Source organism: Urocitellus parryii, chromosome 2, assembly GCF_045843805.1.
Source record: "Urocitellus parryii isolate mUroPar1 chromosome 2, mUroPar1.hap1, whole genome shotgun sequence".
Taxonomy (NCBI): domain Eukaryota; kingdom Metazoa; phylum Chordata; class Mammalia; order Rodentia; family Sciuridae; genus Urocitellus; species Urocitellus parryii.
In genome coordinates, this window is record NC_135532.1 from 77,998,336 (window position 1) to 78,016,566 (window position 18,231).

The 18,231-nt window shown below is 38.5% G+C and overlaps 1 pseudogene across 1 annotated transcript in view; it reads left to right on the forward strand.

Annotated features, from left to right (window-relative positions):
* The window catches only part of LOC113178067 (epithelial-stromal interaction protein 1-like), a 96,160-nt pseudogene that overhangs the window by 43,169 nt on the left and 34,760 nt on the right, over positions 1-18,231 (forward strand). The window contains exon 7 of the transcript XR_013343281.1: positions 12,276-12,369. The product of XR_013343281.1 is annotated as an epithelial-stromal interaction protein 1-like (transcript). The remainder of the gene's footprint in view (positions 1-12,275; positions 12,370-18,231) is intronic.

Genomic DNA, 18,231 nt, shown 5'->3' on the forward strand with positions numbered 1-18,231 from the left:
ATAACAGGATAAAGTTGAGGGATCAAGGGAGAGTCATGTTTGTGTAAAGACAGAAAAAAATCCAGTACAGCAGAGGAGAGACTGGATGAAAAGGGTATGACAGAAGAAATAAAGTCCTTGAGAAGGCATATATGGATAGGTTCCTCAACATGTATAACCAGTGGATTAATCAATGATTAAAAAGATTATTTCTAGTATAATTGAGGAAGTACTTAAAATTTTTTTCTTCCTGTTCTGGGGATTGAACCCAGGGCTTCATTCAGAGCAAGTGGGTCTACCACTAATATACTTCTCCAGCCTAAAATGATTTGTTTAAAGGAGAAAAGATGCAGATATATGGAATTGAAGATTTGGTGTTGGGGAAGTTGAATGTTATGGTTTAGATGTGGTGTCCCCCCAAACTCACATGTGAGACAATGCAAGAAGGTTTGGAGGAGAAATTATTGGGTCATAGCCTTAACCTAATCAGTGAATCAATCCTTGATTGGATTATCTGAGTGGTGGCTGGAGGCAGGTGGGGTGTGGCTGGAGGAAGTGGTTAATTGGGGGTTTGGCCATGGGGTATATATTTTGTATGGGGATAGTGGAATCTTTCTCTGCTTCTCATCATTATGGGAGCTATTTCTCTTTGCCACACTCTTCTGCCATGATGTCCTGCCTCACCTTGAGCCTTGAGGAATGGAGCCGTGCTTCTATGGACTGGGACTTCTGAAATTGTGAGCCCTCTAATAAACTTTTCCTTCCCTAAAATTGTTCTGGTTGGATCTTTTATTCACAGAGGCAAAATATCTGACTGAAACAATGAAGGAGTTTTTCTGTTCTTAAAAAAAGTATGAAGAGATTTTTCATGTGAGAGCAATGTGTGAGGGAAAACAGATAAAATGTGGAAGAAGATTAATGAATGAAATTGAATAAAGCTAAAATTCATGAATTTCCTGTGAAGCTAGTCTACACCATCACTCTGTCCTACTTCATGCTTTCTATCTCCAAAACACCTGTAATATTTTCCCAAGTTTGATTCACCTGCTCTAGTATAGACCAGAAAAGGCAGATTTTATCTGAATCTATCTTTTTTCAGACAAACATGAAGGAAAGAGAGAGAAGGAAGAAAGTTAAAGGTATTTGTAAGCGAAGATTTTTTTTTTTAATGGACTATAGTATCTAAGCTATACAGGAAGTAAAGAGCTAATGATGAGAAAGAGGTGAAAGCAAGGGTTTGGAAATTCCAAAGAAATTGGAAAATTGTTGTATGAAAGCGTTTGAAAGAACATGGAGTGATAGTTGTATACAAGAGTGTGATCTTTCATCTGGTAGTTTAGAGAGTGTGCATTTATCAATGGCAGTGATGTCTAGGGTATGACCCTAGGAGTGTAGCTGGAGTCAAATGGTAAAAAGCTACTGAGATGAGAAGTCAAAAAATAGGTCCAGTGATGATGAGAGGTGGGGAAAGTATACAGGACACCACTGTTGATGAAAATAGTCAACATAGGATGGAAGTCCAAAGTCTTGAACAAATGAGAGCTGGTTGACCAGAAGGCTGAATGGTGACAATGGAAAGAGGATGATGTAATCTGATATCAAGAGCTCTACAGAAATGGAATTTTTGCAAATGGTGGAGAAGTAATGCTCTGTAAGTAGTGTAGGAAGTAAAGAAGATGCCTGCTCCATCTTTCAGGCACTGAGGAATATGCACATGAGAAATAAAATGCCTCATTTAGGTGGCTCAGAAAGAAGTTCTTTCTCAAGAGATAGGTTTTAGGTAATACAGAAAAGTTTTATGCAGATTTAGAAAAAATTAAGTAATGTGAATTTAGAGAAAAGATACAAAAATAGTATACTTTTCAGTAAAACCTTCATCTAGCTATTGTTAGTCTCTCATGCAATCATAGTACAATTATCAAAACCAGGAAATTAACATTGGTACAATACTATTAACTAAACTTGTAGACATTATTGACATTTCATCAGTTTCCCTCCAGTGCCCTCTTTCAATTTCAGGATCCAATTTAAGACCACATAAAACATCTACTCATCATGATTCCTTAATTCCCTCCTATCTGTTAGTACCTCATTTTTTCTTTTTCTTTTCATAAACTTAACACTTTCAATGGGTACTGGTAGTCACTTACAATATCCCCCAATTTTTATTTGCCTAATATTTTCTCATGATTAGATTGAGGTTCTTTTAATAAAAATACTACAGAAATGATGCCATATATTCTCAGTGAATCATATAAGAGGGTACATGACATCACCCGTGAGCATTTGGTTATTGTGGTCATTTGGTAAAGGGGCTATTTTCCCCCTTTATAACTGGTATATCTCTTGGGAAAGATATTTTAAAATTATGCTAATATTCTGTTATCCCCCAACTTTTGTGCACTGATTTCATCATCCGTAAGTGGATCTTACCTTGATGTGTGCCTAATAGTGATATTGTATTAGAGGGAGACTTTTTGACATGAGATTAAAGATATAAAGGGTTGGTTCTTGGTTAAAGATAAAAAATTTATTGCATATCAAAAAGCTAGGGAGGCTAAATGGAGGGGTGGGGGCTTAAATGGTAGGTATGTTGGGCAGAATGGGATTGATTAATGATGGATGATGGGTGTATTAGTCATCTTCCATCATTATAACAAAATACCTGAGATGATCATCTTATAAAGATAAAAGGTTTATTTTAGCTCATAGTTTTAGAGGTTCCAGTCCATGATTAATGTGTCCATTGCTTTGGGCTCATGGCAAATTAGCACATCACTGCAGGAGTGTGTGACAGTACAAAACTGCTCACCTTATAGCCAGGAGGCAAAAGAGGAAAGGGAAAAGACTGGGATCCCACGATCTCCTTTAAGAGAAAACCGCCAATGATCTCATAGTAGTCTTGAAGTATCGTATCACCACCTCTTGAAGTATCATATCACCACCTCCCAATCGTGTCACCCTGTGTACCGATCCTTTAACACATGGATCTTGCAGAACATTTAATGTACAAACTATAGCAATGATTAAGGAATGAAGCGCTTGGAGGTGACTGAGATAAATAGAATGTGTGAGACAGAATGGAATTAGTACTTAGGAGCGGTAAGCCATGATTCTACATTGCCACTTTCATGCAATTAATTTTTGTTCAGACTGTAAATTTGCATAGAGCAGTTTGGAAAAATTAAGTTTCAAGCACACATATTCATTTATAGAAATTTATACTATAAATTAATTCTATTTCTACGTAAATATTCTAGAAAAAAATATTTATATGTACAAGACAGATATAGCAGGATATTCAGTGGAACAACATAAATATCTATCAGTAAGACTGCTAAATGCATTATGTAATGTCTATATTGTAGCATGCTACTCAGAGACCAAAAGAGTGAAGTTAGGCATATCATCATTAATATGGAAAGAAATTTGAAGAATGTTAAATGAAAATAAGTCAATATTTAAAACAAAATTTTATAGTGTCCCTCTTAAGAGGGAAAAATCTATTTAGGATAGGAAAATCTATGGGACGAAAAATGGACACACAAATTTCAAAGGATGAGAATGTATGTGTCTTTCTTGTTGAGTGTCTGGGCCAGTGTAGGAGTCAGCAGGTTTTGTCACTTGGCATTAGGACACTCAGTCTCCAGCATGAAGTCAGGGGCCTTCCAAGCTCTTTTGGAGTGCTACCATCAAATAGGAGAAGGAAAGAGTACTGAGTCAGGTGGGAAATTATTGATGTGTGTCACTTCAGGACTGGACCTTGCTTACATTTCATTGTTCAGAACTCAGATATACAGCCACATCTAATTGCATGGGAGCTGGGAAATATAGTCTAACTCTGTGTCCAAGAAGCAGAAAAACACATTTAGAGAAGAGCTGGTGGTCTGTTTATCCTAATTACCCTCTGTGAAGTATACTTCTATTCATCAGTTATCATCCTAAGCAGATATTTACCACTAAATGGAAAATAGTCCAGAAGGATTCATATGAGACAACTCATGATGTTGAATTTTGGGGAAAAGGGTAAGGTTGAGAGGAGTATTAAGCAGGACTTTTGTTTTTTGTTATTTAAACTTTTCCTTGTTAAGGTGAGATTGCAATAAATCACCAAGTTGATCTTAAAGCAGGAGATGGAAACTTCATCACCAACCAGCATTCTGAATTTGCCAGCTGGAGGGCCAAGGGGTAGGCTGCAAGTGTATATCCTTCAACCCCCTCCTAGGGTTTGAGTACATCTATTATAGTCCAAAACCATATTGTCCAAAAACATACATATTGTAGTCCAAAATTGTAAGTGGCTGTTGTTATGATTCAAAACCATAAACAAATGTCATGAGATCTAAAATCATGAGCAGGGAGTAGGCCAAAATGTCCCTAGTTGAGTACAAGTTAAAGAATGGTGACTAACATCTACACAATCAATCTCTGACAGGGTGCATTGTCCAAGAAAAATGGGAACCAAAAGGAGAATACTTTTACATTGATAAGAATTGCCATTTTGTGTTGCCAAACATGCAATGCTAAGCAACTACTGATGAGTACAGAGGCAGGGCTTTCCCATGGGAGAAGTATTTCTTACTCGTAGAGTCTCAGGGTTAAATGGAGTCGATTTGGTCATTGCCCATATAGCCTGACCCATAACATCCTATTTTCATATAATATTCACATATCACTTTTGTGGTTAATGATTTAAAGCTTTAAAGACCAGTTAAACCAGGAGAAAGTATTGTTTAAAGTATATGAGATAGTTTGGTTACTATGAGTAAGTGCAAATTCTAGTTCTCCCAGAGTTACTACTCACATTTATGTTTTGTTTTATATGTCTTATTTTTGTGATCTCTTAAGTAGAGAAGTGTGCATTTGCCAGTAGATTTTCTCCCACCCTCTTACTTCCCTAGGCTCCATGTGTGCTTATAAGTATGTGAATGTCTTGTGTTCACACTCAGTTATACGAAACTGACTCAGGCAAAATAATACCTCTTCAGATTGCCTTATAACCCATACTACTAATACCATAGCAGAGGCTTGGGAAATACCTGTTGTCTGTGTTGAATACATACATGTGGGAATATAAGAGTGACTGCTAACTCTCCTAAACCTCGTGGTGGCAAAGTTCAAGTTTGTGAAGCTATTGCAAAGTGTGGGTGGAATGCAGGGCTAGATAGCGCTTGCATAGACAGTTCCTAAGACACACTGAGATTTTGTTTCCAAATGTGTTATATAACATGAATTATTCATAGGTCTGAATCATGTGGACCTAAGATAATTATGCATATTAAATATCCATCTGTATTACTATAGTAGTTCTTAAGATCACCAGGGGTGCTTTTAAAAAACAGATTCCCAGATTCCACTCTAGACAGGCTACAAAGTCAAAGACTTGAGTCCAGTAATTTCTCAGAAGCACCATCAACGAGGCCCCTGTAGCCAGCACCACACAGGTCTTCTCACTGGCATTTTGGAAACTTATTATGGCATCTGCCAAGTCTTGCCCTAGTAAACACCACCCAAGTGTGTGTGCTTTTTCTCTTTGAGAAATATTTCAAATATACAGGAAATATGTATCAACCACCAAGGGCACATTATTAAGATTCTACTTTTATTTGCTTAATTTTTAAAAAGAAATTGAACATTAGAGACTGTTAAGTTTTATCCTTACCCCTTACCCTTTCTTCCTCCTGTTTTCCATAGCAGTAACCACTATCCTGGAATTGTCAGTGGCCTTCAGCCAAAAACACCAGGGACACACCTGTAATTGAACGAGTTGGGTTTATTGTCACAGCAAAGTAAATGCATACCATAGAGAACAGTGGGTTATCTCAGTAAGAAAGTGTTAGAACCTATTATAGGATTTGGGCTTGGGTTGGGTAATTTTGCAAAGGGCCTAGGGAAACAGGGGTTGCCTTGGATTGGATTGAATGCTATCAGACAATGGAGACAATTTTATGATTAGGTATCTTGATAAATTTCATTGATAGAACAGACTAGAATGAGGGTAAAGTTGTAAGTTGTAAAGTTGTAAGAAGTAGCATTATTCGCCCTGTTAGAGGGATGGATGTTTGTAATATGTGGATTGCATGATGACCTTGTGTGAATTTATGTCCAACAGTAGAACAAGTCTTAACTTTGTAGGGTTCAGTAATAACACTGAACTCTAGATCAATTCCTGGATGTCAAAAGCTCTTCTTCTTCATTCTCATGATTCAAATTTTTCTAATTTTACTATCTGTGTATGAATTCACAACTGCTGGGTTTTTATAATATTACTGTATCATGATTTTCACAATTGTTTTTATTTCTTTACAGAATTGTTTTGAGACACAACTGCATTGATTCATGATATAAATTAACCCATTCCCTTCTTCCCTCCCTTTTCTTCCTCCCACTTTTTTACCTCCATCTTCTTCTTTCTCTCTCTCTCCCCCGAGGCTCTTACAAAGAGTGCTGCATTACGTGTCCTTTCTCGATTCTCCTTATCTACCTGTGCCAGAGTTTCTCTAGTGTAAACATTTAGACTTTGTGCACATACTCAGCTCCACCAGGTATTGTCAAGTTGTTCTCCACAGCAGTGAGACCAATTTGCTCTTCTATCAGCAATTCCTAAGAGGACCAGTTCTGCCAAACACCCTCTGTAGTATGAGGCAAGGTTTTCATACTTTTTAATTTTTTTCTTGCCAATTTGGCAGATATGTAATGGTGTCTTGTTTTAATTTCTATATTCCCAATTATTAGTGAGATTGACCATCTTTTCTCATGGGTATTGCTCATGAGAAGCAGTCAGGCACAGTGGCTGCACGTATGGCCTCTGGAGCCAGGCTGCCTGTGTCTGATCCCAGGTTTTGACAGTTACTAGCTGTATGACCTTGAGCAAGTTACTTCTAGGAACTGGAGATGACAATGGAATTCTTGCAAGGTTGTCATAGAAGGAATGTATATAAAGTTTTTTAGTGTGGCCCGATACATAATAAATACTATATGTGCCCTGAGCTGTTGCTCTTCTAATTGTTGTTGTTAATCATTTTTCCTATATGAAGTATGTGTTTCTATTTTTTGCCCAATTTTCTATTGGGCTGTTTGTCTTTGTGTAATTTGATTTGTTAGCATTCTTTATATATTTTGCACATTTACTCTTTTTATTATTTTTTCCTTGGCTATAAATATTTTTCATGGTTCATTTTTTTCATCTTATGTGTAGTACTTGCTTTTCTTATATTAACAGAAAGATGTAGAGTTATAAACTGTAAATGAAATGCTATACCTTAGTATGAGGCATAAATATGAAATATTGTCTGATACCCTTCTCTCTCCAACTGTTAGATAATGGACATAAAACTGCAAAGCCACTATTTCTCTGCCCTTTCTTTAATAATAGAATTCAGCCTTGCTTATTCTTTCTTTTTAAATAAACATAAAGCATATATAGCTAAAAATGCATTGTCAACAGTGCCAACCTGTAGTGAGCCGTTTCTGTGTATTGTGGCCGCCATTACAAGATGGCGCTGATAAGCGCCGTGGCCTGTGATAAACAACTCCTTATTTTGGGAGAGTTGGCACGTAGCTGTAAAACACCCTATGAGAAAGATCCACGTGGCAGTTGTGCATTGGGGCTTTATCTGCTTTATTAGGGCTGGGGCACGTAGCAGTAGTAGTAGTGGCAGTAGGAGTAGCAGTAGGAGTAGTGGCAGTAGTAGTAGCAGTAGAAGTAGTAGTAGGAGTAGCAGTAGAAGCTAAAAGACATGTCAATACAAAGGCCTGAATAAACAGCTGAAAGAAGAAAAAGTATCAAGGACCTGAATAAACTGCTGAAAGAAGATTCCTGAGTTGCGTCTTCCTTGCGGGCAAGGGGTCGCGACACCAACCCAAACAGGTAGAAACAAAATCAGCCTGTCAGAATTAGGAGGACTTTGGGGGCACATCTGACAAGTAGATGTTTTCTTTTTCTTCTTTTTTTTAGTACCGGGAATTGAACTTGGGGGCACTCGGCTACTGAGCCATATCCCCAGCCCTATTTTATATTTTATTTAGAGACAGAGTCTCACTGAGTTGCTTAGAGTCTTACTGTTGCTGAGGCTGGCTTTGAATTCTTGATCCTCCTGCCTCAGCCTCCTGAGTGGCTGGGATTACAGATGTGTGCCACTGCACCCAGCAAGTAGATGTTTTCTTTGGTGTGTTTGTATTTGATCACACAGCATTGGCCCTCAGTGTTCCAATTTTTTTTTAATTAGTTGCCAAATAATTTCACATTAAAAATTTCAGCATTTTGTTATGACAGTGAAAACTGAAACATCTGGCATGCTGGCCTGGGCTCCCATGGAGCTAAGAAGTAGCTGATCCCTTTATGTGGAAGCTCACTCTCTAGTTTGTCAAAATCCCCGACACACTCTCTGGCCTCTATCATTGACCTCAGTGGCAATTGTCATTTATCACCAGGTCTGAGCTCCTGTTTCCCTCACTCATTTGTCTGAGCCCTGTAGTCATTTGAGTTTGTGTGGAAGCTAACAGAAGGTGAGGGAAAGTAGCACTGCTCCATTTACTCCCCAGCAACATAAAAAGTACCAGGAGAGACGTTTGTTAGTTATTTTTCAACAGGAGTACCTTCCCCATTACGACTGTTTATAATTGTAATTTAACATTTTGATGAGAATATCCTTATATATCCTGTCATAATTTGTAGTTGGCAGATATGGGCAACTAGGTAGGGAAAGTTGCTTAATACCTTGTAGGGCTGATATTAGTCTCTTGACTCACCAACTTCTACGTGTCCATGTTAATTTTTGTTCTTTTTTTAGCATATTATTTTTTAATTGTATATGGACACAATGCCTTTAGTTATTTATTTTTATGTGGTGCTAAGGATTGAACCCAGTGCCTCACATGTCCTAGGTGAGCGTTCTATCACTGAACTACAACTCTAGGTCCAACATTTTTTTTTTGACTATTGAAAATCCCAGTTTTCTAATTCTCAAATCAAATAACTTTACAGAAATTGTCTTTTGCAATTCTGGGCTATTCAAAGGAGTCCTCAAAGGTAAACTTCACTCTCTGTGGCCTTTCCTAGTTTTTTTTTTTTTTTGTCATTTTATGGGGGTCAAATTTTGTTACTGATTACTCTTCATTGACAGATTTTAAATATTCCATCATACTACAATATAACAAGCCATTTTCTTGTCCTTCCCTAATTTTTTCAAAGTGAATTTCCTCAAATCCCTACCTATCTTCTTCAATCTAGACAAAGTTTTAGTGATTTTAGGATAAATTAATGCTAATTTTTATACTCTGGGTCTAGGTAGTTCCTAGATATGAAACACAAACATCTCAAGGATGAGAAATCTCCCCCCCTTTCCCAGCATTCCCTTTTCATCCTAAAGTTCTGAAATGACTGAGAAGCCAAATGGAATCCTTGAAAATTCTTTTTCCTATTCTTCTTCAGCTCTTCTTGTCTTCTTATGTACTTTTGGAAGTGAGAAATTATTCTCTTTACATATTTATTTATGTTGTATTTTCAGGATAGGCTAATTGCTGTCTTAAACAGGCCCCAAAATATGTAGTGTTTGAGTGTTATCTGTGGTTTTTATCTTGCTCATTTAAGATATGAGTAAACAGGTTTGAGATTAGGCTCCCTCCCATCAGGTACTTAGGTACAAAAATGGACAGAAACTCTACCAACTTCACTATATAATCTCCAAAGTTCATCTATAAATTAACCCTTTTTCATATAAGCATTTGGCCAAAATGTATGGAGGCATGTACCTGGGAAATTTAAAATAAACTTCAGTCCTGGAAATGGCATGCATTATCTCATCTCACATTCATTGGACAAGATTCAAGTATATTGCCAATCTTTGCTGTCAGGGAGGCTAGGAAATACTGTAACAGAGTATGACCAGGATAAGAGGAGAACATAAGTTTTGGTGAATGTTTAGCATCCCTGCTGCAGCTGTGAGATATTGAGGAGAAGCAATCCTGATGAAACTTTAGGAATAAGCCATAGGAATCATCCCAAGAACAAGCAGGAAGGATCCTTGAAGATCAAAGTTGGACCTGTAAACTAAATCTCCAAAACCAGTCTAACCAGTTGCTCTGTGGAGTAAAAGAAGCCCTTTTTTCATGCGTGGGTCAGAGTGATAAAGTATGAGAAGACCACCCACCTGCAATAGATAGCAGGAACACCAAGGGAAAGCTGGCTCAGGGTGCCCAGAGTTTAGATTCTTAGTCTAGTTGGACTTCCATCAAGGCCATTTTCCTGTGTTTGTTCTTTTTTTTTTTTATTGGTTGTTCAAAACCTTACAAGGCTCTTGACATATCATATTTCAGACATTAGTTTCAAGTGAGTTATGAACTCCCATTTTTACCCCAAATACAGATTGCAGAATCACATCAGTTACACATTCACCTTTTTACATAATGCCCTATTAGTAACTGTTGTGTGTTTGTTCTTCAATAAGGTTATTTTATTTTTAGAGCTGATGACCACAGTTACCTACAGGGATCCCAATTCAGTTTAGTATATGGGAATTCTATTATCTACCAGGCACTGTGCCAATAGTAGAAAAACACCACTTAGCTTAGTAACTCAAGGCTTTCCTTGTTTGTATTGTTCATTGCTTGGAAATAATCCACATCCTCCTTAGTCCCCTATTTATATTTCTATGTCAGTCCCAGGTCTGTCACCATGCTTTACTCTCGCAGTCTGGGTGGGACAGTGTGGCTGGTGGCCCTGCACCCACCCAATTTGTGCTTGGCATTAGCAGGAAAGAAGCAGTGGGCAGCGCACAGTGAGCCCCTGTCAGTCAACGAGGTCTGCAGTTCCTTCCATAGCACTGAGTTTCTTTGTCCCTACTTTTTCCCCTGTCTGCACTCCACTAACAATATTCAAAAATCTCATCCAAACTTCTGGCAACTCTTCTTTTTACACTTTTGACTGATGACTTCCTAAAACTCCAGACAGTGGGGTGGCTTCCAGGCTGTGTGACTTCATTAGTCTCCTTGTCTTAATCTGGGTGAGATAAGTAATCCTAGATAAATGCCTATGTGTCTCAACTGCGGAAGTCTTACACTTCTCAGGGTTTGTGTTTTGTTTCACGTTTAGATCCTTCTTTCCAGCAACCCGCTAAGCTGATTTAAATGCCAGGTTCTACCTAAGGAATTGTTCAATGGGGGTATTGGTATCTCTCTTTTTAAAAAATTTCTAATTCCTCTTGTTGATTCCCCCACCTCGCACTGGATGATATTGGTTCTTACTGAATCCCTTGTGTTTCATGCCCACTTCCTAAGTACTTGGTGACTCTGATCTTAGCAGTACAGAAACAGCAGGACATCAGGAAGGAGATGGGAGCAGGCTGCAAGAGTCTGCCATAATATAAATCAGGCCTCAGTGAGGTGTTTGGTTATAAATGTGGAATAAGAGGTTTAAAAAATCCCATAAATTACCTGGGAAAAGGACAAGGGAGTAGAAAATAACCCAAACAGAATGGAGCAGTCATTACAGAAAGGAATGGGAACTAATTTCAATGGTCTGTGACTGACATTAGGTGAGAGGAGAAATTGGGGTGGTGCCTTGGATTAAAGGAAAAACAAAGAACTTCTCATTAAGAAGAAGAAATTTCTCATTAAAGAAATTTCTAGGTCAACCTTTCAGAGCTCTAAGGAAATGTCAGAAATGCAGACCAGAATCAGCATCACTTTTTAACCTCTGTGGATGGAAGTTCTCTGCATGCCTTGACTTAAATGCACATCTGAGTGTGTGTCTGGAGACAAAGGGTTCATTTCTGCTTTTAGAATCTCAATAGATGGGAAAAAGCTGCTGGATTAGAGCGTACATCTATCCTGTAGGTAGTCAAAGCCATGAGGAAGATGGGGACTGGAGAAAGACTCCTGGTGGGTGAAGGGCTTAATGTAAGACTGGTGTGAAATGAGGAGTTGTAGGGGATTCATGTTACACAGTGCCATACTGGAGTCTGGTGTTTGACTTAGAACATTCACATAGGAAATTAGGCCCTGTACTGTGGAGTCTGAGAGAGTGTCATCTCCATGTCAGTAACACAGAGTGGGAAAAATGAAATCATCGGTTCGCATTTCACAAACCTAGTTTTCTATTTTCAAACTAATGTTCTTCAATAATGCACTCTTGTTTTAATTTGAGACTGTAACTTGCTCTCCACCTAACCTTTTGTTCTCCCTGGGATACTTTCAGTCATCTCCCAATAAAAGTCTAGGTTAGTATCCAAAGCCACAATAAACATCAGGATCTCTATTTTTATGAAGGCACTAACACCTGTTTGTGTTTCTGGTAGCACAACTGCTGCATTCTTGAGCAAACTGGACGCAGAGTTACCAAACAGAAGTGCCTGCCAAACTGTTCCTCGTGACTTTCAGTTCTCTACACAGGTAAGTAGAACATCAGGTGGAGTGCTGTTTGGCATCTTCCAAAGAACTGTATAGAGACTGTGGTTAAGGTCATTGAGTGACGGGGACAGCATAGAACTCTGGAAGTAAAGGCAGATGGCCTGATCTGAAACTTTGACCTCAGCTGCTCAATGAGCTACAAAATCATGCGGATATTTATTACCTACACAATGGTCATCTGTAAAGTCATTGTCCTCGCCCAGTCATCACCCATCCTTCCCTCAAACTCTTATGTCAACATAAAGTCTACTGTGTGCTCAGAGCACTCTAATAGAATGAAGGAGAAAAATATTCAGAAAGCACCATTGCTTGATCAGGAAGAAGCATTTGTGTCAGACTGTGTGTGTAGGGACACTTCCTAGTAAAGGGACATCTGAGCTGATGTTTTAAAGGAGAGTTAGTAAAGCCAAGAATCACTCCAGGTGTCAGAGTTAATTAAGACACAGAAGCAAAAACTGGTATGAAGGCAAGAAAAAAAAGCATGTCTCATGTTGGGGAAGAAGAGGCGGAGCTGCAGAGGAGAAGGGGACTAGAAGGCTGCAGAAGGAAGCAGGAGCCATAAGAGGCTTTGCTCAATTAGGGTATCAGTGGCAGTTTGGGTGGGAGAATTTATCCTATGGATTTTCAAAGGCATCCGTGGCCCATGGGCACAAAATATTAATACCCCCACCCAGACATTGAGGCATTTAGAAATCCCCACACAAGAAGCTGATGGAGTTCCTGGTAGAAAACCCCCTGAAGATGTTTGTATGCCACGTTAGAGGACTTGCACCTCATTCTGCGAGTACAGAAATGTTGTAAACCAGGAGGGCTCAAGGTCAGATTTAAGAGTTTTGACTGCATCACGCTGATAACTGTTTTGAGGATGGATCTAAAGGAATAGAGAGAGAAGGAAGTCACTAAGGCTTCTGCCCCAGTCTGGGTGAGGAGTGATGAAGATGTCAACTAGGACAGCAGGTGAAGGGATGCAAATGAAAGGAAAGAGAGCTTAGAAGATGAAAGCAGCGAGGGCTTGGTTATTGACTAGTTAATCAGGGATAATAAAATAAATGTCACTAAGGATGTCCCTGGAAAAGAAAAGATGGATATGTTTTAAAAAGTCTTTGACTTGCCCCAAACCTGGAAAACTTATGTCGTTAGAGAAACTTGATCTTCATCTTCCCCCATCCCCATCCCATTCTCATTAGGAACCATGTTTTAGAATGTTAGGAAGACATTATGACACTCTTAGAAAAAGTTCATGGTACTCCTTCCTACAAAGCTTTATATGTCCCCTCCTCCTGCCACTGCCTCTGATGTGGTGTTTCAAAGTCTAAATTTGCCAGTGTGGGTCTTCCATGAGTCATATCAATTGAAATCCCTCATTTCTGTCCCCTCATTACAGGATCTGGGGAAAGAATTGAGAAGCTGTAGGTAATGGGGTTAAATCATGTGTAAGATGACACTCCTCATCATCTGTCTGGATATCCTTGTGGCTAAAAGGGAGTGGAGGGTGACAGGAGTTGGGTGGCTCTACCAGCTGGGGTTTTGTTTGCCAGGGTGGTCTTGCTTTCTGTTTGAGAGCTTCTGAATCCTGTGATTTGCAACACCTGGCAGAACTTCGTGAGCTTGCTCTATTGATCTTGGTTTATTTCTTCAATTTAACAAGATCATCCTGAATTTTAATATTATCGTCCAAAGCATTAGCAGTGCTCCCAGAGCTGCATATTCTGTGGATTGATTAGTGCATTTGTCACACAATCCTCAGAGCTATCAATAGAAAATATAGAGCAGGATTGGCCCCAGGATGGTTCCTTATGAACTGCTTGCAATAGCTGCTCTCATTTTGACACCAAACTATTAATAAGTTTTTGGTGTTCAATATATTTAGCTGACTTTTTACCCATATTTTACTCTTCTCATTCTGTCTAATCCATATGCATAGAATTCTTCTGAGAATGCTTTGTGGAACCATTTCTAATGCTTTAGGAAAATCAAATATGTACATTACACTTCTGTGAAGAGCATTTCTTCTCTGTTAAAAGAGGGCACTTGGGGTTTGCCTTAGCTGTGGTTAATGTATAGTGTGGGAAATGTGTGATTCCCGTCTCTATGGGATATGAGTAGCTGGGAGGATTTGCTTTTCTTTTTGCTAATTTTAATTATACTACCTAACACAATTTTTCTGAGAAAATTTTTCTTCTTAAGACATGAATTGGTGTGAAAACACTTTGTATACAACCAGAGATATAAAAAATTGTGCTCTATATGCATAGTATGAATTATAATGCATTCTGCTATCATATATTTTAAAAAATTAATAAAATAAAAAAAAATTCTTGTTTTTTTTATTTAAATGTGGATCTGACATTGGCAGATGGGAGTTTAATTAATACTATATTGTTATGTTGATGAAAAAGTCCTTCAAGTTTAGGACTTCAGACCACAGGTATTTACAGAGCTCACTTACATGTGTATTGATGGAGTTCTCTGTATTGTGTGTGTATGAGGGGCAGAAGGTCATACCTTCCTCAGTCATCATCACTGAATATTTCCAGTTGCATAGTAAATGGTTTCCAATTCTTGGGTTGTATCTTCTTTTTCTTCTACAAAGAATAGCCATTTCTTTTTTTAAAAAACTGTTTCTTCTTGTTCCACTTCCCCAGATCATTGAGTGGCTCCCTATATCTTCAAGGATAAGATCAAAATGCCTTAGCTTATATATCTGCTTTCTACTCTCTGTCCCTCCTCTTGTCCCTGTCTTGCCTCTCCTTTTCTCCCTCCTTCATTACCTACCTGCTTCTTGAAATATTCTCATTCCCTCCCTCCCTATCTCCCCCCTCCGCCACCGCCTGCTTCTCCTCAGTCTTCTAGGGCCTGGAGGACTGGCCTCTAGTCTAGATCTTTGCTCCTCTAAATGTGGTCCTTAGACCAGTCACATGGCCATCACCTGAGAACTTATGGAAATACAAACAAGTCATAGGCCCCACTCTAGACCCCTGAGTCAGAACCTGCATTTTTAACACCATCCATGGGTGATCTGGGTGCACATTAGTGTTTCAGAGACTGTCCTGTACTCATGCTCTCATACTGCCCTGCACACTCTATGCAATTTGGTTATTTTAATTCATGTGTCATGATTCTTTCTTTCAAGATTGCAAATGACACTCAAATATCTATGTCCCTCTTGCATCCCTTTGATTCTACTTCTCCTCCAATACTTCAGACTCTTTGTATTTCCTATTGCTGTGTAACTAATTATCACAAACTTAGTGATTTAATTCAACATAAATTTATTCACTTTAATTTCTGGGGTCCAGAAATTTGGAATGAGTCTTAGGGTGCTAACTAAAATCAAGTGGTTAGCAGAGTACCTGCTGGTGGCTTCTTCTGGGGCATCTGTTCCTTGCTTCTCTTGGTGTCAGGCATTCCTTGGCTTCTTGTCCCATGGCTTCAATGCTCTAATCTCTGCTTCTGCTTCATGTCATTTCTCTCTATTCTTTGACCTTTTGTCGTCCTGTTATAAGGATCATATTGATTACACTGGGTCCATCAGGACAATCCAAGCCCATCTCCCCATCCCAAGATCTTTAATTTCTACAGAATCCCTTTTGCCTGGGAACATCTTTGGGAGGTAGCATTATTTATCCCACCTCACTCTCCTAGTTGTTTCTTTTGTTATTTGGTGCTCAGTGTCTATGAACATGTAAATTGCTATCTCTGATCCATTTTAAACCTTATTAACTCATTTTTTTCTTCTCATTCTCCCAGTGTAATTTTTCAGTATTTCATGATTTCCCTTTTCTTGCTACCTGGCCAGTTAGTATATTCTGGTTACATTTTCTTTCTTTTTAACTTTTTAAGCGTTTTCCTTTATTTTTTACATTTTCTTAGTTTCCTTTGCATATCTGTCTTTGGCTTTTGTGACTATTCAATCGATTGAAATTTCTGTACGATTTTTCATTTTATGCCAGATAGCTTGTCAATTCTGCCCTCCCCTCCCAGTTGGGTTCCTCTTACCACTCCCTCTAAACTGCATTGGTTTTTCTATAGTGCTGCTACACAGATATTATTCTGGGACTTTCCCTGAACATAATGGTCCTCAGTCTCCTCTGCACAGTGGACTAACCTGGGGAGCTTTAAAAATTGCCGCTGCCTGGGTCTCACCCCCAGGGATCCTGCCATATTGTGGTCTAGGTCTCAGGATTTTGAAAAGCTCCCCAGGTGGTTCTAAAGTGCAGCCAAGGTTGAGAATCACTACCTTGAAGCCATCGTGGGAATTTCTTTTATTGCTTTCTTATCTTGAATCTTCCAATTTCTGGACCTCATTTCTTTTATTTTCCTGCTTTATTTCTTTGTTTTGGTGGAACATATTATTTAGTAGCTTCCCCAGAGAAGAGGTATGGAAGGCAAACATGTTCAGGTCCTTCCATATCTGAAATTATCTTTATTGAGCCCTTATATTTTGCTTGAAATTTAACTGGTAACTCTTCCAATTTGGAAATAATTTTCCCTCAGAATTTTGAAGACATTACTCTTCTAGTTTTGGAGAAGGAAAGGTTGGTTCATGAGAACTCCAAGTTCAGCTGAATTTTAGTTCTTATATGAGGGTTTCTCTCTGCTTCTCCTGAAAATATGTTAATATCTCCATTTATTTTTCTGATATTCTGTAATGATGTAGCTTAGTCTGGGGGGTCTTTAAAAATTCATTTTCAATCTAGAAATTAATCAGTAGTTCTAGATGATTTGTGTTTTTTCTTCAATTTATTAACCTTTATTTTCTCTTTATGGAATTCCGATAATTCAAATCCCAGGCCACCTGGATTTTATACTATCTCTTCATCTTCTGAGTCTTCACAGATTTTCACCTGTGAATACAGATGTCTCTTGGGTTTTGAAGATAGAGTTTGTGTTCGTTTTCTCCTCTCTTCAGGGTAATTTCTGGGAGAAGAAAAGAACAAAACCCTGCTTACTCCGTCTTGAGAATGTAACAGTTATCATGGGCTGCCTTGTGCCCCCATCTCAGTTTATATGTTTGAGGGCTAACCCCCAGCATCTCAGAATGTGACCTTATTTGGAGATCGGGTCTTCATAGAGGTAATTAAATTAAAATGAGTCCATTAGAGTAGATTCTAATGAGGATGAAAGGGATCCTTATAAAAGGAGCTAGTTGGACCTAGAGACAGGCATAAAAAGAACATGATGTGGAGAGACAGGGTAAAGATGGCCATCTACAAGTCAAGGAGAAAGGCCTGGAACAGATAGATCCTCCCCTCACAGAAGCAATCAACCTGAAGAGACCTCGATTTTTTATTTCTATCCTCTAGAGTCATGAGATAGTAAATTTTTGATCTTTAAGATACAAGTCTGTGGCACTTTGTTCTGGAAGCCCTAGCAAACTCTCTCGCATGCTCTCTTGCTGGCTCTCTCTTTCCCTAGCAAACTCTTACAGTGCTAATTTCCATTTATTGCTTTGGTGGTATTTTCCATTCTTAGTCTGATTCCTACTTATTTTTTTAAACACAGCTTAGTTTCACCCACTTGGAGAAGATGTCCTTGATCTAGTTTAATTAAATGTTTTCCTGTATTGTGACAGTATAGTATTACAGTACTGAAATGCTTGCTCTCTTTGTCTGACTTCCACATGGAGCTCTAACTGCTTGAGGCCCCAGGATTGTGTCTTGATACAGTGCTTGCAGATGAGACACTTAAATATTGTTTATTGAATAAATGTATCATCAGCATAGCTTTGGGGGAAGATGAGCAAAATGTACTTTGTTGAATGACAAAAGTTGAGCATAAATATTATATTAAATGAATATTTAATGCTAGAAAAATTTTGTTGATACAGTAACTTAGACATTT